The sequence below is a fragment of the Rhipicephalus microplus genome, chromosome 7, assembly GCF_043290135.1.
Source record: "Rhipicephalus microplus isolate Deutch F79 chromosome 7, USDA_Rmic, whole genome shotgun sequence".
NCBI classification, from domain to species: Eukaryota; Metazoa; Arthropoda; class Arachnida; order Ixodida; family Ixodidae; genus Rhipicephalus; species Rhipicephalus microplus.
Window position 1 is genome coordinate 51216305 of NC_134706.1, and position 22428 is coordinate 51238732.

The 22428-nt window shown below is 47.5% G+C and overlaps 1 protein-coding gene across 1 annotated transcript in view; it reads left to right on the forward strand.

Annotated features, from left to right (window-relative positions):
- Window positions 1-10235: 10235 nt before the first annotated feature.
- LOC119179225 (uncharacterized) overlaps window positions 10236-22428 on the forward strand; it is a 46656-nt gene continuing 34463 nt past the window's right edge. Inside the window, exon 1 of the mRNA XM_075869161.1 lies at window positions 10236-10340. The gene's annotated coding sequence lies outside the window, so the exon portion shown is untranslated. The remainder of the gene's footprint in view (window positions 10341-22428) is intronic.

A 22428-nucleotide genomic window follows, 5' to 3' on the forward strand; every position in this document is an offset into this window, starting at 1 on the left:
CAAAGACTGCTGAGGTATTTTCTCGTTATTCTCATGCCTAACATTTAAGAATCAGAGCGCTGTACACTTGTGAATAGTACTAAGTGTATATATACAGTTGCACTATATATATATATATATATATATAGGTTATGCCCAGCGAGTATAACGCCAATGGCTGCTAATGGGAAATGGGAGACAGGAGAATTCAGCTTTTACTTTCTTACGGCTTGCGCTTCGTATCCACTTCCCTCCTTTAACCACTTCGAGCTCATGGTATATACGAGTTCATGACATGCCCAACAGCAACCATGTGCACAGCCGGGAGGCCCCCACTACACGCGTAATCCAGAAGCGGGCAAGGAATTCGCATTGCACCCACTTGCACAGCCCACCGCAATACGGGGCACCCCTCTTTTTTACGACGAAATGTTGACAGGGCGCGGAGTAGTTAAAGGCTTAGAACTACCTAAAAGGCCCACTTACCAGCCTCTGCCACAATACGCGGCACCCCTCCTTCTACGACGAATTGTTTACAGGACTCCGAGTAGTTAAAGGCTTAGGACTTCCTGAAAAGCTCTTTTTTGCCCCACACCGAACCGCCAGTGCCAGGAGGGGCCGTCTGATCGGGAGGAATGCGTTAGTGAACGGAAACATACACAGACCGCTGACATCAGAAAGGTGAAGGGGAGAAGGGGGAGAGAGATAAAGGGGGAAGTGGAGGGTAGAGTGGAGGGGGGAAGTAGAAGGAAGAGTGGAAGGGGGGCACCCGAGGGGCGTCCACCGTATATTATTTTTCTCTTCTTCTCTTTTTCTTTCTTTTTTTCTTTTTTTTTCTTTTTTTCCTTCCTGTCTTTTTTTCTTTCCTTGCCCTCTGATTTGAAATTGTATAAAGCTGAGCACCAACAAACTGTATCTTTAATCCTGATGAAGGCCAGACTCTAGGCCGAAACGTCGAAATAAACCACGTTGTGACCGCTCACGGAGGATCTGCTGGACTATATATATATATATATATATATATATATATATATATATATATATATATATATATATATATATATATATATATATATATATATATATATATATATATATATATATATATATATATATATATATATATATATATATATATATATATATATATATATATATATATATATATATATATAGTGCAGGTGTACGTGCAAAAAGTTGGGCTTGTTGGTTGTACACTGGCGTGCATAGTCAGGGTGAACACAGCTCAGCGGTATCGTGCTCCGAGGAATGCCAGTGTATCCGGTGCGGCCGCACGTTGCAGCGCACCGGCACGTGGGAGGCACTTCACGTCGCCCACTACGTCGCATTTCACCTGCTACATCGCTCAAGCGTAGCACTTCATTGTATGTGGTAGTAGTCAGGTACCGCCTTTGCTTCACTGTAGTAGAGCAAGAGTGGCGCAATCGTGTGCGCCTGCAACACTCGGATTTGATGCGCATTCGTACCGGCTGCAATGACACTACACAGAACGATTCCATGCTGAGCCGTGTTCACTCTAGCATTGGATGGAACTGTACTTCCTTAGAAAACAGCACGAAAAGACACAGGACCAACAGAAAGGGTATTCGCCTAGCGCTGATTTCCAACATTTTTCCCTCGCGCCGAAAGCTTTCGATAAGTTGCGAGGCTGCATCATTACATCAGCTGACAGTAAGTGCAAGGAGGCTTTCACTTTAGAGTCTCATTAATCAAATGCATCAACGGGACCTGGGACTTGTTCTTACGGCAATACTGTATTTCTGCAGACTGCAGTGTTTTAGTTACTCGCACAAGTCGTTTATTTCCGATTTCAGATCTTACGAGTTGAATTGGTAAAGATATCCGGAGCAAACGAAGACTATGCTTTGGTGCTTGGCGTGACCAGCATGGAAACACAGCACACTTTTGCGGACACCATGTTTGGATTCCGCCCTCAGAAGTCAGCCCAGGATATACTTCTACAGCTCCACCATGACATATTAGATCCTGTTGAATGCCCCCACAATGACAAGGTAGTCCTGGCCTTGGATCTTAAAGGAGCATTCGACAACGTGAAGCATGAGGTAATGCTTGACCACCTCAGTCAGACCAACTGTGGTTATAAAACATTCAATTATGTTAGACAGTTTCTTACAGACCGTCGAGCCTACATACGCATACAAGATGAGGAACATGGGCCTTACGTCATCGGCTCGAGGGGAACTCCTCAAGGCGCGGTCCTCTCTCCCCTCCTATTTAATGTAGCCATGCTTCATCTTCCCCCCAAATTGGCTTCTTTACCAGGGATACATCACGCTCTTTACGCGGATGATATCACGATCTGGGCCACGCAAGGTAACCTGGGTCACATGGAGTCATGCCTGCAAGCAGCAGCGACTGTAGTCGACGACTACGCAACCTACTGCGGACTCCAGTGTGCCCCGGCTAAGTCAGAATTTGTGCACGTACGTCCCTCCCCTCAGGACACAACTCAGCTCCATATCAGTCTTCCCTCGGGACCGATCCGTGAGGCCAAGGAGATCCGCGTCCTTGGCCTCTTCATACACCACCAACGCAAGGCCGACACCACAATAGCCAAACTTCGCACGGTGGGAGACCAGGTGGGCCGTATGGTCCGCCGGGTCTCCAACAAGCGGGGCGGATTACGAAGCAGGGATGCAATGCGGCTTGCCCATGCTTTCGTAACGAGTAGAATACTCTACTCGACTCCCTACTTGCACCTACGCAAACACGAGGATGATCAACTCGAGGTCATCCACCGTAAAGTTATCAAGCGGGCTCTCGACCTCCCTATCACCACGTCCAACCAGAGACTTCTGGCCCTAGGCGTGGTGAATACCTACCGGGAACTTCGAGAAGCCCACCTCGTTAACCAATACACGCGCCTTGCACAGACCCATTCCGGTCGCCGCCTCTTGGACCGAATACACATCAAACACGATTACTATATTGAGGAAAGGGTGAGAGTGCCAGAACCTTGGAGACGCGCCCTCCGGGTCCGACCCCTTCCCCGCAACATGTCCAAAGAAAACCACAGTGGTCGCCGCCAGGCGCGCGCGGAAGCGTTGCAGCGACACTTTGGTCAAGAGGAACACGTGTGCTACGTGGACGTTGCCGGCCCGCACCATGGGGGGTGGTATACTGCCGCAGTCATACACAACGCAAACACCGTAAACGGGCTCACTTTCAAAGCCTACAGCGCAACACACGCGGAGGAGGTTGCCATCGCTCTGGCTCTCACCTATCCCTCTTCTAAACATATCATCACCGACTCACGAGGGGCCTGTCGGAACTATCAGCTAGGGTGGGCTTCACCGCTTGCTCAGCGCATACTGGAACCTAGCTGCCGATACGTTGATCCAACTCCGCGAAATCTGGTTTGGGCACCCGGTCACCAAGGACTCAGGGGTAACGAACAGGCCGATCAGGCCGCCCGCGCACTCTCTTCCCGGGCTATCTCCCTGTCTTTGGAAGCCTACTCGCAATCAGACAATTCGGCCCTTTCATTCAAAGATATTACCAATTACTACAACGAGGAGCACCGGCGCTATCCAGACCCTTGTAAGGGACTGCATCGCGCTGACGAGCGCCTCCTTTTAAAACTGTTTACAAATACTGTACTGTGCCCGGCGGTGCTAAAACATTTCAATTCATCCTTTGATGGCACGTGCCAGTTCTGTGGTGAGGTGGCTGACACCTTTCACATCGTCTGGGCGTGCCAGTCTAATCCATCTATCCCCCCCAACCCCAATCCCACGAGAGAGGACTGGGAGGCGGCCCTGCTCGGCTGTCAAGACCTGAAGGCCCAAGAGGCTCTGGTTCAACGTGCGCGGGCGGCGTTGCTTGCCAATGGAGCCCCGGAATAGGGGTTCCACCTAGTGCTGTGAGGGTAGGAGGCCAATAAGGCCCCAACCCAATCACCTCTCTGTAACCATTTAATGGTTATTAAATGTTTTCACCACCACCACCACCAGCATGGACATAGACCCGTTCATGAAAAAGGTGGCCGACAATGCGAAATCGTAAGTTAACTTCATTTATCAACGCTGTTTGGAAGTGAAATGGTCATGGAAGAGAGTTTCCAAAACAGACTCCGCTGTGACTCAAGGGTTTGTTTAGTTAGGGTGAAGTTTTTCTTGAATCCTTGTGCACAACTGGGGAGGCACTTTTTTCTCAAATACATAATGCGCACAATAAAGCGCGTTTTAGAGCCCCAAAACACGTAACGCAGTTAGAATGCAACACGTGGAGTTATCTAAAAAGGTGTTAAAAGGTGTTTTGATGAGGTGAATGACGCATTTATTGGCATTTCATTTCGGTAAGCCGAATGTTAATGTAGACAAGTGAAAATGAAAATGTAGACGCCAGCCACGTATATTGCAACTTGTATATCTATCACGCAAGGTACAAAAATGCTATTCGCATTTATAAGAAAAACAACGACAGATATGTGCAGATTAGTATATGCTTATTCACGTAGCTGCTCCTGCGATGCCTAAACCCTCTCGGTTCCAGTGTCAACGGGCCAACCCATTTTGTTATCGTCAGCCACACTTCTTACTCGAACTTCGGCCTTGTACCATACAATAAACCGGGTACATTCCCATGCTTCATGCTGCCACCTTTGGTATTCAGTGATGCAGAGGCATACAGAAAAAGCTACTTCTCCACTATAGTGAGCATGTGAAGAGGCTTTGTTTTCAATACATACATGCAGCGTGTTTGCCTGTTTGTGCAAGAAGGGAGTAGTCTTTGTGTGTTGTTTGTGGAATAGAGTAGCTGGTTGCTAAGGGCGACTTGAACAACCTGTAGCTTCATAAAAAAAACATTAAAGATGCGGCATCATCGCTTGCAAGTGTAGAACGAAATGACGTAAGTGGCTCCACTTTACTTCGCCTACGAAATCACTAACCTGGGCTCGCTTCGCAGTGTAGGGCTTAACGCAGAGAAACGAACGTGTTTGTGCGTAACACTGGCTGTTTCAAGCTTTCCTAAAACGTGTACTGCTAGTACTGCTCTGAAGTGCCCACTACACTATAATTATTTCACTTGCAAAAAGGAGTAACCATGACGCGCATACTTAAGGCACTATACCCGCACGTGCGGGGCTTCACGCATGGTTGATGCTGTTGCTGATGATGATAACTAATTATGCCTTAGCACTTTGTAACAGGAGTAAGTCGTCACGCGTAGTGCTCTGGAAAGTTTGGGCGCGTCCGCATTTTAGGGGAAAAGCTGCTTAGCGTCTAGGGGAATCATTCGTTTCACCGGCGTCCCCAGTAGCCTCTCCCTGTCCCTTAGGGATGCACAAAAACTGCACTTGGGAGGCAGTATACTTCATGGCGCTGTAGGCATTCTATGTCGCAATCGTCATTTTTCGTGTAGTTTCCTAGATGGCGCTGTCCCATGAAAATGTGTCCAATATGTTCGTTCGGTGAGGGGGCGCAAGACGAAAGAGTGGCGCTAGTTGCAGACCAAGCATACTTCCATCGTCACAATGCCACAATGTGGGTGCTCACTGCCTTGCGACGCTTGTAGAGCGGTGGCCGTGTGAATCTTTGCGATCGTGTATGGCCCCGGAAATTCGGCGCTAGTTTCGGGATTCAATGAACCCGCGCTTGTAGCGGTTGCCGGGCATCCTAAGGTCTGTCTGAACGGAGTGAGGTTGACGCGGCTGTTCGTCATATTCGCATCCGGAGCCCTCCACTACGGCGTCTCTCATAATCATATGGCTGTTTCGGAACGTTGAAACCCGCATATCAAATCAAATGATATTCGCATTGATTTCCTTTCACCATTTTTTACTAATAAATAAATTTCAATGAACTGTAAAGAAATCATCTTTTGTTAATGTGTCTTTGTTTTATTCCTCGCCCCGCCGCGGTGGTCTAGTGGCTAAGGTACTCGGCTGCTGACCCGCACGTCGCGGGTTCGAACCCCGGCTGCGGCGGCTGCATTTCCGATGGAGGCGGAAATGTTGTAGGCCCGTGTACTCAGATTTGGGTGCACGTTAAAGAACCCCAGGTGGTCGAAATTTCCGGAGCCCTCCACTACGGCGTCTCTCATAATCATATGGCTGTTTCGGAACGTTGAAACCCGCATATCAAATCAAATGATATTCGCATTGATTTCCTTTCACCATTTTTTACTAATAAATAAATTTCAATGAACTGTAAAGAAATCATCTTTTGTTAATGTGTCTTTGTTTTATTCCTCGCCCCGCCGCGGTGGTCTAGTGGCTAAGGTACTCGGCTGCTGACCCGCACGTCGCGGGTTCGAACCCCGGCTGCGGCGGCTGCATTTCCGATGGAGGCGGAAATGTTGTAGGCCCGTGTACTCAGATTTGGGTGCACGTTAAAGAACCCCAGGTGGTCGAAATTTCCGGAGCCCTCCACTACGGCGTCTCTCATAATCATATGGCTGTTTCGGAACGTTGAAACCCGCATATCAAATCAAATGATATTCGCATTGATTTCCTTTCACCATTTTTTACTAATAAATAAATTTCAATGAACTGTAAAGAAATCATCTTTTGTTAATGTGTCTTTGTTTTATTCCTCGCCCCGCCGCGGTGGTCTAGTGGCTAAGGTACTCGGCTGCTGACCCGCACGTCGCGGGTTCGAACCCCGGCTGCGGCTGCTGCATTTCCGATGGAGGCGGAAATGTTGTAGGCCCGTGTACTCAGATTTGGGTGCACGTTAAAGAACCCCAGGTGGTCGAAATTTCCGGAGCCCTCCACTACGGCGTCTCTCATAATCATATGGCTGTTTCGGAACGTTGAAACCCGCATATCAAATCAAATGATATTCGCATTGATTTCCTTTCACCATTTTTTACTAATAAATAAATTTCAATGAACTGTAAAGAAATCATCTTTTGTTAATGTGTCTTTGTTTTATTCCTCGCCCCGCCGCGGTGGTCTAGTGGCTAAGGTACTCGGCTGCTGACCCGCACGTCGCGGGTTCGAACCCCGGCTGCGGCGGCTGCATTTCCGATGGAGGCGGAAATGTTGTAGGCCCGTGTACTCAGATTTGGGTGCACGTTAAAGAACCCCAGGTGGTCGAAATTTCCGAAGCCCTCCACTACGGCGTCTTTCATAATCATATGGTGGTTTTGGGACGTTAAACCTCACATATCTATCAATTGTTTTATTCTTTATCTTGTGGATTTGGAATCGGGCGAGGGGTGGCGAGGCTCATGTGAAGCGCTTGCCTCCGCTTACCTTCGCCACACGCTCCACGATATCACAAGCTCGATCGTGGTTGATTGTTTCACTCGGTCTGCGTGCCAACTATGAATATGTCAAAGATAAGACATTTGAGTTGGTGTGAAGCGAAGCAAGTATTAGACGAAGCTGGCCCAACCGAGGCATCACATGCTTTTTGCGGCTCTGTGGCATGTCAACGCCGAGATTTTCAGTCCCGCGAAGGTGTTCGAGTTTTCGTAGGGATAACGGGTGAGTACAAGCATTGGGGTTCATTATTTGAGTAGGTATTAATTTTGAATGAACGCATGAGTAAATCCAGTTCTCTGAAAGCCTGATTGGACTGTCATCAACCCAGTGTCCCTCGATTAATTTATGATGACCAGAACCCACGAGCGGCCGACAAAATATGTTTCATGAAAAGCTAGAATGCGCGTTGACTTGGCTGCTGGTTTTGTTCATCCTTCACTTATCGCTTGTATTTCAAACGATGTGTACCAAACATAGCCGCCTTTGTGTTCATGGGAAGACATGTAGCCAGTGTGAATCTTTGTGGGCGTTGGCTTTTAATACCGCCAATGAAATACGTGCAATGGCCGCAATGTATCTTTGAAAAATCTTTGAACAGGAATATCGCTGGAGCCAACTTTTTTTGGCAAGTGGAACCTTTTTCCCTGAGTCAGTGCCCTGACGAAACAAGTATACCACCCGGCACATATTTGCTAGTAGCGTTGGCTGCTCAATGATTTCGCATCGTTTCCAGCCTCCATCTTTTCCTATATTTGTCTTGTTTGGCACTCAAGATAAAAGAAAATATGTTCACCGATATAGCAAACGTCCTTGAGTCAAGTACGACATGACCTGCTCATGATTGTTTATATAATATTTTTTTATTTGCAAGTGCCGATGTGTCAATAATTGAGACATAGAAGTAGAGGATGCAAGTGTTCAATGCAATGACAAAAAATGCAGCATAAGCAAATACGTGATTACGCAACTTATTTTCTAATTGCTGAGAATCGAGGCAGTTCGAAACTAATTCCATATAGATTCACGTTTCGTGGAAAAAAGGATGACTTGAAACAATTTAGAATAGCCGTAAAGGGCGTAATATTTAGGAGAACGAATCGTTCGGTACGGCGTGCAGAAGCTGCAACGAAAAAAAAGTGAAGAGTTAGACCACTCAAATAAGCTGGCATGTACCACCTTTTGCCGAAGTATGACACAAAAGTGCACCGATGTCCCAGAGACTGCAGTGATCAAACATGGGCACGCGAAGTGGGCAACCACCACCGGTCATAGCGACCGGTGGACTTTCTGTATTGTTTTGTTCATATTTCCTGCTTTATTTTCGCGTCCGCTTGCACAGGGAATTGTGGTTGTTCTTGGCCACGTTAAATAAATCATTGGTTCACTCGCTGCTTAATTAAGGAAGTAAGTGTAATTTTAAGGGCTCATTTTCTTTTTGTTTGACGCAATATCAATGATAACTAACCCTTGCGGTAGCAAGTTATCTTTCCTTGCACATGTCTGTACATTTACAATACAATTACTTCAACTACATCGCAATACTTTCCTTTTAATACTTGTCTGTTAGATTTCATAATAATAATAATAATATAAAATAATAATAATAATAATAATAATAATAATAATAATAATCATCATCATTTCCGATGAAGACGGAAATGTCGAGGCCCGTGTGCTCAGATTTGGGTGCACGTTAAAGAACCCCAGGTGGTCAAAATTTCCGGAGCCCTCCACTACGGCGTCTCTCATAATCATATGGTGGTTTTGGGACGTTAAACCCCACAAATCAATCAATCAATAATAATAATAATAATAATGCTGTTTTAAATGCTAAACTTAGGTTTTACGTGTCATAAAAATGGTGTGATTATGTGGGGACGCCACTGGGGAGGGCTCCGGAATTTTCGACCGTTTGGTCCTCGTTAACGTGCTCTGGAATCGCACTACACATGGGCCCATAGCGTTCCGCCTCCATCGTTATGCGTCTGCCGGAGCCGGGATCGAATCTGCGACCTTCGACTCCGCAGCTAAACATAGACCCTAGAGAGAAAAAAAAAAAGGTGGCATAAGTGAAATGCCAAAATCTGTTTCATTTTTCAATTCCTTGTCTTCCCTACTATCTCTTCCGTGTTGTTAGAAGTAAGCGTTCTTGTTAAGCATCCCTTTGTGAGCGCTATTAAATTTTGTAGATATCTTAAGAGCGACACTACACGACTGTACTAAAGACGTGTTTTGTTCCCGCTCTCGCAGAACGACTCGGCGGTGTTTCTTCAGTACCTACGCAATTCCACTGTTAACGTAACGATCCCCATGGCCGTGTCCGCGACTCTCAAAGGCCGTTCGTTCACGGCGGCTGCTCAAGACGCAAGCAGTCCAAAAATGTTCGATGCTTGCGATAGTTTGGCCAACATGGAGGACAAGCCAACGTACTAAGTGGGTCTTTATTTCCCCATTATGACACGCTATACCTGATTCGGACATTGTTTGCCACGAGTTGTAGGCGACGTAATCTTTAAGCGATGGGCCTGTGGTAGTGGCCCTCGCACCACGGCGTTCATTTCTGCTGGTGTGTTCCTTGGTTTAACTTTGTGCTTCGCGCAGCTGTCGAAGCTGATCTCGGAGGCCGCGTACAAAAACTGGGTGGTTAAAAGCGGCTCCGCCAAATGCCACAATGTTTCGAGGTGCTCACAAGAGAACTGTGCTGTTTCATTGAACTCATTTAGTTTTTATTAATTATCTTGATGGCAAGTGGACCATCATCCGTATAAACTTTAGCTAGGCCTATATATGTAGCAAAAAAAGGTGAATGCCAACCATCGATTTCTGGCCTGTTTTATTTCGAATTGAATATTCGGACAACCGGAAGCGATTTCTTGGCCGAATTTGCTTGAAAGGTAAACAAGAGCATAAGTTGTTGTTTGTAGCTCTAAGAAATGCGCTATTCGTTATTCATGAATATTCTCTGTGCTTTTCCATTCTTTTTCCTCAACCGAAGCTCTGCCAAACACCCGGCCAGTACAAGCACACATCTACAGAGCGAGATATTTACGTCACGAACAAAGACAAAGTTTTCTCATTCGATACCGAGGATACGCTACGATATAAGGTGAGCGAAATCATATCGCAAGTAATAAGTGCAATAGCCTGGAATATCACACACTAGACTCATATCAAAGTAGCCCCGCCGCGGTGGTCTAGTAGCTAAGGTACTCGGCTGCTGACCCGCAGGTCGCGGGTTCGAATCTCGGCTGCGGCGGCTGCATTTCCGATGGAGGCGGAAATGTTGTAGGCCCATGTGCTCAGATTGGGGTGCACGTTAAAGAACCCCAGGCGGTCGAAATTTCCGGAGCCCTCCACTACGGCGTCTCTCATAATCAAATGGTGGTTTTGGGACGTTAAACCCCACATATCAATCAATCATATCAAAGTACAGACTTTCCAATTGGTGTGTTTAAAACCGTTCTCGAAACCATATCGCTCGAGCTACATGCGCAATGACAGTTGCGAGAATGACGGAGACTCTAACTTTTGAGTTTCTCAAGTTTCAGCAGTTTTTTTTCACTTTCCTCGGCTTCAGCGTAGTACCAATAATGTCATCGTGTGAAATAGCATGACCTGTATAGCGCTACTTGAACAGTGGGTTAAAAAACTTCGCTACGTTTACAAGCGCACAAGAAGTTAGACAGTATGCACGTGACGAAGTAGATGTTAGGTCTGTCCTTCCTAACTTCTTTTGTCCTTGTAACTCTGGCGCAGCTTTTTATTCTTGCAACACCAACTAGAACGATACTTCACATTAGGAAGGTTTTCAATAGGAGCCCCGAAAGTTAGGGCCTTGTATTTACTTTGCGTCCGCTAACTTTGGCGCGAACGGTAGCTAAGAGTTCTCGAATACCAAGGTCTGGGGCGTTTAGGACATTGCCCTTTTCTAGATCCTAGTGTTGGCCGAGAACAGTTGCTTCAGTGAGCTTGGTCATATTTTTTGACGCAAACCACCCGACGAATGCAAATAATAAATTTCAATGTCCCAGAGGGAGTCGAACCGAAGCATTCTGCGTGGCAGTAATTAAGTTTCGGAACTACTTTTCAAATAGACGCTAATCTTCGTGAAACGTCAATAGTGGTTGCAGTGCTGCCTACCCAATATTATAAACATTACATATGTACTGCTTTCATACAGCCGTCACTTCAGGTTAACGCCAATTGTGGTTAGGTGCCATGCGCTGAAGTTGATTCATGTAGCAGTGTCTGGAGCCAGCATCTTCGCGATCATCAGCGCTTCATATTAGCTTCTGGTGTTGCTAATGCGCATGTTCCAGCTGACATTGTAGCGTAAATGCAAACAACTGGTTATGTAAACATTTGTAACTCTTCAACAAACGTTTGTGTGTGGAACATTTGTACTCATATTTAGCGTCATTGCAAGAATTGTCGCTCAATAAAAAAAATTGCAACACGGTCACCTTCCCTCCACATGCTTCACATAACGTCGATTCCCTGGAACGTGGGATCCACCGAGTTTTTTTTTTCTTGCCCGCTTGTCCTTCTTTTGGTAGTTGTCATAAATTGTTTCCCATTCATGTAGGCCTTTTCTCAGCTCTGGCAGTGTCGGAGCTCAATGTCAGAAATCGGTCTATCATCTCATAAAATGTAATTTCTCGTAATTGGAAGAACAGAAATCGTTTCTTTCATCGATATCGTGGGATTGAATTATTGATATACCTGTCTTCTTCATCGTGATTATTTCGACAATGAGTTCATGACAAGACATAAAGAATCAGCACGTTCGAGCTCGTTTTTTTCAGTGACAGAACTAAGAATTTCATGAAAGACGTGATGTCAGGATGTGCTCAAATCATAGTAACTTTTTTCCCAAAGTCACTGCGTGTGAACAGGGTACCGCTTCCTGGAACTTCATTGTGTGACGTCATAACGTCACGGATCACTCCGGCAACACGCCGTTCACGTTTCCATGCGTTGTAGAGTCCACGGGCAAAAAATCCAGGAGCTGAAGTGGCTAAGGTGGTTGCTTGAACGAGTTGGTTCATAAGGTTGCTCACCACCACGGAAAGTGTAGCAAGCTTCAGGAGGAGTAGCTTCTGAGGACGAGACGAGCAATGCGTGTCTCACACAGTGGGTCACTAGGTCTTCAATGCAGTAAAACTTATTATAATGCCCTTTAGATCTTGTGAATTCACAGGATTACTGAAGCGTTCATATAACTTCAAATCTAACCTGGTCTCTTCACAGCACACTTGGTTACTTACGTCATAACTTTCACAACACCACATCATCCTTAAAATTACTAATTTATCAGTCATTAGTGCGCCCCAAATTAGAGCATGCTTCAGTGGTGTGGTGCTCACACAACAAAAACGGCTTTTCCTTAGAGGACGTTCAAAATAATTAAGTTCGGTTCACTTATTCTAACTATAACCGCATTTCCAACATAACTTCAAAGAAAGCTAACCAATGTCTTCCATCACTAGCATCTCGGAGTAATATAGCTCGTTTAGGTTTCTTTCGTAAGTTATACCAACATCCATCTCTTCGAAAGGATTTGATTTCACAGCCGCATTACTTATCGGACCATATGGACCATCACTTCAAAAGACAGAAATCCAATAAGAAACACTAACACTTTCAGTAAATCTTTTTTTCCCTAGAACATCTCGGCGATGGAACCACGTTCTCAGTGACACAGTCGCTTAAGATAACAAGCTTTTGGCAGGTCTGTAGCTGTCGCTGTCTAACTTGGAAAAACAACGTGTTCTTTTTATTGTTCTTGCTGTTCAAATATTAAATTATTTAACAATGTATACATGCGAATAATGTCATCTTACTTTGTTTGTTCATGTTAGTACTAGCTAAGCATTTCCTAACTGCACTGTGCGTAGTGCTATTACTTGTCTGTTGTTTGATCGTATTACTGTATTATTTTCTCGGATAACATTACTACTCAGGCAAACTCATGCTTGCATTACTGGGGCAGGATCCAAGTTTCCCCTCCTTGTTCTTCCACTTCATTCTAAAAAAAAAGATCCAGTAAAAAGGGTGTCTTTTTGTCCCACAACAACAATCTTCATCGGGCTTGCATGCGCCTTCTTTCTTGAAAGCTCGGCGCTGACCACTTTCCTATTGAGAATGCTATGTAACACCAATAACGCGCATGTCGTTATTGGCCTAAATTTAGCGGGAGCGCGACGATAGCGCAAGGAAGGAACACAAGATAGAGGACAATTATTGTTGTGGGACAAAGAGATGCCCGTTTTACTTGATCTTGTCTTAGAGTGAATTCTCTTGTCATCTTTAACAACGTTATAACGTCTCATAACTATAACCTAACAAAGTCTAACATCAGGCAAAACTGAGTGCATTTTATAAATTAAGCACTGCAAATCACACTTCTGCCCTGAAGTGTGGGAACAAATGTAAGATTCTCTAAATTTCTTTCTTTGGTTCTCTCCGTGCTATCAAGCTATGCGATCTGAAGTCCGGCCTTATGAACATTAAGTTTGGGCTCGCTGTATACGACATCGATGCTGACGCTGATATGAACCCATGCTCCGAGATGAACTACACTGGCCGGTACAACAGGCTGGTGCTACTCCGCAACCTCATCGACTTCATGAAAAGCTTCGCCAGCGTGGTGGATTGCAGGGGCATCGAGTAGATGACGCTAAACGGGGATTGCATTGTGCCGCCCACCCAAGAAGCGACATCGTCACGAGGAAAAGCTTTCGTCGGAAACTGAGAAATTTACAAACTAATCAGTGGATATATGCGCTACTTGGACACAGCATTGTTGAGATATTGTCACGGGGTCGTGACGTGGCCAAAGACAGAAAACTTCGTGTTGGGATTTAACTGTTTATTTGGGCGAACCTGTGCCCAGTAAAGGGAAAGTCTAATTACAGCAGCAGTCTTGCACAGATAGCAGTCTCGGACTGATAGCGGCGAACGCAGCGTCGGCCTTCGATCAACAACTCACAAGCGGCGAAGCGCGTCGGCATTTATACCCTTGCCGTCGAATGTTCTAGCGTTATCGCTGGCGGTGGCGTAGGTTCCAGAACAATCTGTACCGTTCGCACAGTGGGCGTGATCTTATCGAAATGATCTACTACAGTCCGGAACCCTCTAGAAACCTGCAGGCGCGGCTTGCGCCGAGAATCGTGCGGTGCTTCGGAACGATAACAAAAACTTGTGAAATGGAACGTGGCATTGCCCCCCTCTGAAAAAAGGCATCGTCCCGATGCTTTAACTAAAGATGAAGGTACAATAATAATGCAAGAAAGTACAATGAATAAATTACAATACAACAATAATACAAAAAAACACTGTTTCAGTTTGTTAACGTGCATGAAACGGCTTGAGGCGCGCGACATGCACGACTTCAGGTCGCGATCGGCGTCGTTGAGAGTTGATGCCGTCGGGGACAACCTCGTAATCAAGTGGGCCGAGACGTCGAACCACCTTGTACGGTCCGAAGTACCGTCGCAGAAGCTTTTCACTTAGTCCACGTCGGCGTATCGGCGTCCACACCCAAACACGTTCACCGGGCTGGTATTCCACGAAGCGTCGTCGAAGGTTGTAACGGTGGCTGTCGGTCGTCTGTTGATTCTTGATACGAAGACGCGCAAGTTGTCGGGCTTCTTCGGCGCGTTGAAGGTACTCGCTCACATCGAGGTTTTCTTCGTCGGTGACGTTGGGTAACATGGCATCGAGCGTCGTTGCCGGGCTCCTTCCGTAGACCAGCTTGTATGGAGATATCTGCGTCGTCTCCTGCACCGCCGTGTTGTATGCGAAGGTCACATACGGAAGAATGGTGTCCCACGTCTTGTGTTCGACATCGACGTACATTGACAGCATGTCGACGATCGTCTTGTTAAGCCGCTCGGTGAGGCCGTTGGTCTGTGGGTGGTACGCTGTCGTCCGGCGGTGGTTTGTTTGGCTGTATGCCAAGATCGCGTGAGTTAAGTCGGCAGTGAATGCCGTTCCTCTGTCGGTGATAAGGACCTCCGGGGCGCCGTGACGTAGGACGATATTTTCGACGAAGAACTTAGCTACCTCGGATGCACTGCCTTTTGGCAGGGCTTTTGTCTCGGCGTAGCGGGTGAGGTAGTCGGTAGCTACCACGATCCACTTGTTTCCGAAAGCCGACGTCGGGAACGGCCCCAGTAGGTCCATACCAATCTGCTGGAAAGGTCGGCAAGGTGGATCAATTGGCTGCAGAAGTCCCGCTGGCCTTGTCGGCGGTGTCTTGCGTCGCTGACAGTCCCGGCATGTCCTCACATAACGAGTGACGTCGGTGGTAAGACGTGGCCAGTAGTACCTTTCTTGTATCCTCGCGAGCGTGCGGGAAACACCGAGGTGCCCAGCCGTCGGATCGTCGTGCAGGGCCTGCAAGAGTTCTGGTCGCAGAGCTGAAGGCACCACAAGGAGGTACTTAGCTCGAAGCGGTGAAAAGTTTTTCTTTTGTAGAAGACCGTTTCGTAGAAAGAACGACGCAAGTGCGCGCTTGAATACCTTCGGGACTTCGGTGGTCCTGCCTTCGAGGTATTCTATTAGGGCTTTAAGTTCCGGGTCGGCCCGCTGTCGTTCAGCGAAGTCGTCGGTAGTTATCGTTCCCAAGAAGTAGTCGTCATCCGAGTCGTCGGGTAGCGGTTGGTCGACAGGCGCACGAGAGAGACAGTCAGCGTCGGAGTGTTTTTTGCCGGACTTGTAAATGACAGTAATGTCATATTCTTGAAGTCTCAGGCTCCATCGTGCGAGGCGACCTGAAGGGTCCTTCAAGGTGGCTAGCCAACACAAGGCGTGGTGGTCGCTCACAACTTTGAAGGGCCTGCCATAGAGGTAGGGGCGAAATTTCGACGTAGCCCAGATGATGTCGAGGCACTCCTTTTCTGTTGTGGAATAATTTGCTTCTGCTTTGGATAGCGATCGGCTGGCGTAACTAATAACCCTTTCAAGTCCGTCAGCCCTCTGCACAAGAACGGCGCCAAGACCTACGCTGCTTGCGTCAGTATGTATTTCTGTCTCGGCGAATTCGTCGAAATGGGCAAGTAACGGAGGCGTCTGAAGGCGATGTTTAAGCTCCTGGAAAGCGTGTTCCTGCGGCGTTTCCCACTTAAACTCCACGTCGGCCTTGGTAAGGTTAGTGAGAGGATCGGCGATGCGGGCGAAGTTTTTCACGAACCGCCTATAATAGGCACACAGGCCCAGAAATCGGCGCACGGCTTTCTTGTCAGTGGGCGGCGGGAAGTCGGCGATAGCGGCTGTTTTCCGTGGATCGGGACGAACTCCAGACTTGCTGATAACGTGCCCCAGAAACAAGAGCTCCTCATACGCAAATCTGCACTTTTCTGGCTTCAGTGTGAGTCCGGACGTCTTGATGGCTTGAAGTACAGCTTTAAGGCGCCGAAGATGCTCGTCGAAACTCGAGGAAAACACGACGACGTCGTCCAAGTACACAAGGCAAGTCTGCCACTTCAATCCTGCCAGTACTGTATCCATAACGCGTTGAAAAGTTGCAGGTGCTGAGCAAAGACCGAAGGGCATCACCTTAAACTCGAAGAGGCCGTCCGGTGTTATAAACGCCGTCTTCTCTCGGTCTCTTTCGTCGACTTCGACTTGCCAATAGCCAGTCTTGAGGTCCATTGACGAGAAGTACTTGGCGTTATGGAGCCGATCAAGGGCGTCGTCTATTCGTGGGAGAGGGTACACGTCCTTTCTTGTGATTTTGTTCAGGCGGCGATAATCGACGCAGAAGCGTAGGGTCCCATCCTTTTTCTTCACTAACACCACGGGGGATGCCCACGGACTCTTGGACGGCTGGATAATGTCATCTCGCAGCATTTCATCAACTTGTCTCTTCATTGCCTCACGTTCTCGCGTCGAAACCCTGTACGGACTCTGACGGAGTGGTCTGGCATTTTCTTCGGTTATGATTCGATGTTTCGTGATTGGGGTCTGCTGAATTTTCGATGACGACGAAAAGCAATCTTCGTATTGCAGGAGCAGGGCCTTGAGCTGTTCTTGCTTATCGTTCGGAAGTCTGGGATTGACGTCGAAAGCTATGGGAGGGGCTTGGTTCCTCTGAGCAGGTTCCGCAGAATCGGCGAGGGCGAAAGCACTGGTGGCTTCGACAATTTCTTCGATGTATGCGACCGTTGTTCCTTTGTTCACATGTTTGTACTCATTGCTGAAATTCGTGAGCATAACCGTTGCTTTGCCTCCCCGCAGCTCTGCAACTCCTCTTGCGACGCAAATATTTCGGGTGACCAACAGATGCTGACTGCCTTCAAAGACGCCTTTCAAGTCAGGTGATTTAGGAGCGCCGACTGAAATAATGACGCTTGAGCGAGGCGGAATGGTGACTTGTTCTTCCAGCACATTCAAGGCATGGTGTCCTGATGGCGTGCGCGGCGGTAGTGCTTCTTCTGTGGATAACGTTATCGACCTTGTTTTTAGGTTGATGACAGCACCATGGAGGCATAAGAAGTCCATGCCAAGGATGAAATCTCTCGAGCAACGCTGTAGGACTACGAAGTCTGTAGGATAAATACGGCCGTTAATGGTGACTCTCGCTGTGCAGATTCCTGCAGGTGTTACGAGATGACCTCCGGCTGTGCGGATTTCAGGGCCTTTCCAAGCTGTCCTAACTTTCTTTAACTTCGCGGCGAACGACCCACTGATGACAGAATAGTCGGCTCCAGTATCGACGAGAGCAGTCACACTGTGGCCGTCGATAAGAACGTCGAGGTCGCTAGTTCGCCGTCTCGCATTACAGTTAGGGCGTGGCGTCGGGTCACGGCTGCGTCGGCTTGTTTCGCTGCTTCCATGTTGCGTCGTCAGGCCACCTTCGGTAAGTGAGCTTTCGCCGTCGGGGCTTTGCCTGGTTGGCGTTGTGTTCGGAAAGCTCCGTCGCGGCGTCGTCGTCGTCGGAGGATCTTCGGTAGTTCGTCGCACAGCAACCGCACCTCCATCGGTTGCTGCCCTTAGTTTCCCGGATACGGGCTAGGAGACCGGCCCCGCGTTGGGCCAGAGTACTGCCGGGGGTGCGGTGACATGCGGCGGCTGGGCGACGGCGAACGGGAAGGACTTCGTGGTGTCCATTGAGTTCCTGCCAGGTAGTCGGCGATGTCACGTGGCCGATCTCCTGGCTGCGGACGCGGTGCATTGACGGCGAAGCCACGCAGTCCCATTTGTCGATACTGGCAACGGCGGTATGTGTGCCCGGCCTCGCCGCAGTGGTAGCAGAGTGGGCGGTTGTCAGGTGCACGCCAAACGTCCGTTTTCCTCGGTGCACTGCGCTGGCCCGCTGGGGAACGGTAGGACGTCGGTTGGGGTGGTGGCGGCGGTGGTGTCTGGCGACGGAAGTGTGACGGGGCGGCGTTTTGGCGTGGACGGGGAGGAGCGTTGTGGCGCACTGCAGCGGCGTAGCTCATAGTTTCTGGCTCGGGCGGCGGTGTTTCGGGAATTCGAAGCGATTGCCGGACTTCTTCCCGCACAATGTCGGCGATCGAATCCACTTGAGGCTGCGCCGAAGGCAACAGTTTGCGCAGCTCTTCCCGCACGATCGCTCGGATCGTTTCACGCAGGTCGTCGGAGTCACTGGCTTGAGCAGCAGCGCATTCTGGAGTCAGGCGACGATTATACTGTCTGGTGCGCATGTCCAGCGTTTTCTCGATGGTGGTCGCCTCGGATAGAAATTCTTGGACGGTGTTCGGTGGATTCCTCATTAGTCCCGCGAAGAGCTCCTGTTTGACCCCTCGCATGAGGAAACGAACTTTCTTTTCCTCAGGCATGTCTGGGTCAGCGTGACGGAAAAGGCGGGTCATCTCCTCTGTGAAAATTCCAACCTTTTCATTTGGTAGCTGAACCCGGGTTTCGAGTAGAGCAGCGGCCCTCTCTTTGCGAGCGACGCTTGCGAACGTTTGAAGAAATGCGCCGCAGAAGACATCCCACGTACGGAGCGTGGACTCCCGATTCTCTAGCCAGGTCCTTGCGGTGTCTTCCAGGTAGAAGTACACACGACGGAGCTTTTCTTCGTTGTCCCAGTGGTTGAGGGCGGCCACACGGTCGTATGTTTCTAGCCAGGTTTCCGGGTCTTCAAACGATGAGCCATGGAACGTTGGTGGTTCCCTGGGATGATGAATGACGATCGCGGGCTGGGACGCTCCGGTTGTCATTGTCGCTGCAGTCGAGGTCATGGTCTTGGTCTTCCGCGCCTTGTCTTGTAGCAGGCCGTACTCCGGTGGGAGACCTTGCTGTCGGCGGCTCGTTCGCTGCTCTTGGTTGGCGTCGGTGTCTTCTCCGCGAAGGGGGCTGGGTTCACGGCTTGACGGGGGCGTCCGGTACATGAACGAAGCAGCACCTCCACCAGATGTCACGGGGTCGTGACGTGGCCAAAGACAGAAAACTTCGTGTTGGGATTTAACTGTTTATTTGGGCGAACCTGTGCCCAGTAAAGGGAAAGTCTAATTACAGCAGCAGTCTTGCACAGATAGCAGTCTCGGACTGATAGCGGCGAACGCAGCGTCGGCCTTCGATCAACAACTCATAAGCGGCGAAGCGCGTCGGCATTTATACCCTTGCCGTCGAATGTTCTAGCGTTATCGCTGGTGGTGGCGTAGGTTCCAGAACAATCTGTACCGTTCGCACAGTGGGCGTGATCTTATCGAAATGATCTACTACAGTCCGGAACCCTCTAGAAACCTGCAGGCGCGGCTTGCGCCGAGAATCGTGCGGTGCTTCGGAACGATAACAAAAACTTGTGAAATGGAACGTGGCAATATTCTTATTTTGTGCATACTTTTCTCCGGAATATTATATTTTTGATTCATTTGAGAAATATGTGCACTCGAGTTCGTTCTTCCAAACGTAGACATACCTTGACGACAGACCTATGGCACCTCCTCTTTATTTATTTTTTATGCTTCTATTTTCGCTTTATTTTTCATATTTCTTTCCCCTCGTCTTAGGGCAGGGTAGCGAGTTTGATGCTAAAATTCTGGTTGACCTTCCTGCCTTTTCTCATTCTATCTTTTTTCAATATTATATCGGTATAGTATTTCAGTATAATGTCCCGATTTGTCCAACAGGAGCTGAGAAAGCGTGTTTTCTGCGAAGTTGTATAGTATTCTATGTTTCGCATCGTTTGCTTGTGTTTTGTGGGTCTTTTAGTATGCGTATGTTGAGCCTGTGTCTATTAAAGCCACCGCTTAATTATTGTAACAACGCACGTGGTTTCCTCAATAGATGGAAATGATGAAATAAGCCATGACATACATTATATGGGTGTAATGTCATTCATGGCAGCTATAATTACGTAGTAAGGCGAATTTTGGTGCTTCCGCAAGGGTACAGCAAATGACATTCACAGCTTAGTGCATGCGGCTTTTGTGTTTTCCAAGCTCATGCAAACGCGACACAGGTAATCTCTAAGAGCTTCGGAAGTTAGTTCAGACAGAATTCACAAGTCAAAGGTAAATCTAATCGATGTTCACGATCTAATTCACCCCTGTAGTAAGGTTTTTAACTTTTACAGTGTAGATGATAATATTCTCAATATGTTGCTAATAATCAATACAAAAGTGTCATAATCATAAACTGATACACACTCTCTTTGTCCCCTGCTTCCTCTTATACTTCTCTCCCTGTACACATGTACTAATTTTTTCTGCTTAGCATTAAACCCTGATGAGCGACAGGAAGTGAACTAGCTAGACATAACAAAAAAAAAGAAAAGGCAATGTTTTCAGTGATAATATTGCTTAACTAAGCGCTATTCGAAGTCGTGTATCAGTGACCAGCAGACTACAATCGCAACAACTCCGGTTTTGAGGCATGCCAGCAGGGACGAGGATAGCATAGAATTGTATAGGAAAGGGGTAGGAAAGAAATTTTTGCTGGTGAGGAGAGAAACGCCGAGATGAGATGGCAAGTTATGTCGCAGAAAGAGTAGAAAAGAACCTGAGGCCAGGCGAAAAGAAGGAAGTCATTCTGAAAGAGAGAGAAAAAACGTGGTTGATTCCTTTTCTTTGGAATTCGTATAAGACGAAAGTTGAACTGGTCCTCGCAGAGGTGGTTTAGCGTTCATTGCGCATTGATTGGCCTCAAGGGCGAGGGAATGAATGCTGCAGAATGGCAATCGGCACGAAACTTTCAGAGCACACCTCAAGCAGAAAGCACGCACGAAATAAGCATGCACAACAAGAGCACGGACAAACAACTGTCACCCTTTAACTTCGTGTGTGAGCAGCGCGGTCCTTCCGCAAATGCAGCTGCGGCAGCGAGCGATTTGACGTTCGTGCTATCTTTACAGCACCGTAACTGCAAAGCAAACTAGAGGTGAAAGCAAAAGATTTACCCGGTTTTTCTCCCTGTATCCACTGCCGTTACATTATAGATAGATAGATAGATAGATAGATAGATAGATAGATAGATAGATAGATAGATAGATAGATAGATAGATAGATAGATAGATAGATAGATAGATAGATAGATAGATAGATAGATAGATAGATAGATAGATAGATAGATAGATAGATAGATAGATAGATAGATAGATAGATAGATAGACAGACAGACAGACAGACAGACAGACAGACAGACAGACAGAGACAGACAGACAGACAGAGACAGACAGACAGACAGACAGACAGACAGACAGACAGACACAGACAGACAGACACAGACAGACAGACACAGACAGACAGACACAGACAGACCGACACAGACAGATAGATAGATAGATAGATAGATAGATAGATAGATAGATAGATAGATAGATAGATAGATAGATAGATAGATAGATAGATAGATAGATAGATAGATAGATAGATAGATAGATAGATAGATAGATAGATAGATAGATAGATAGATATTTTGGCGTTTAAAGTCCCCAAGAAAGACTATCGTCTTTAATAATAAATAAGGAAACGTTGTGTAGAGGCGAAGCACCGGGCGCTAACGCTTACACTGGCGGTGACGTTGCCGCTGGCACTCATCGCGGTGTTTCGCAGGAGACGAATCTGTGGAGGCGCAAAGCACGGAGTGATCGACCACTGTTTCCTACTGAAATAAGCCCTTTGCTGCTAATGTGCAGTGAGACGCAGAAGACTCCGCTTGGACACAGAGAGCCACAGTCCACTTTTAGTTAACGCGCGCTCTGCGATTTTTTATTGCTCGGC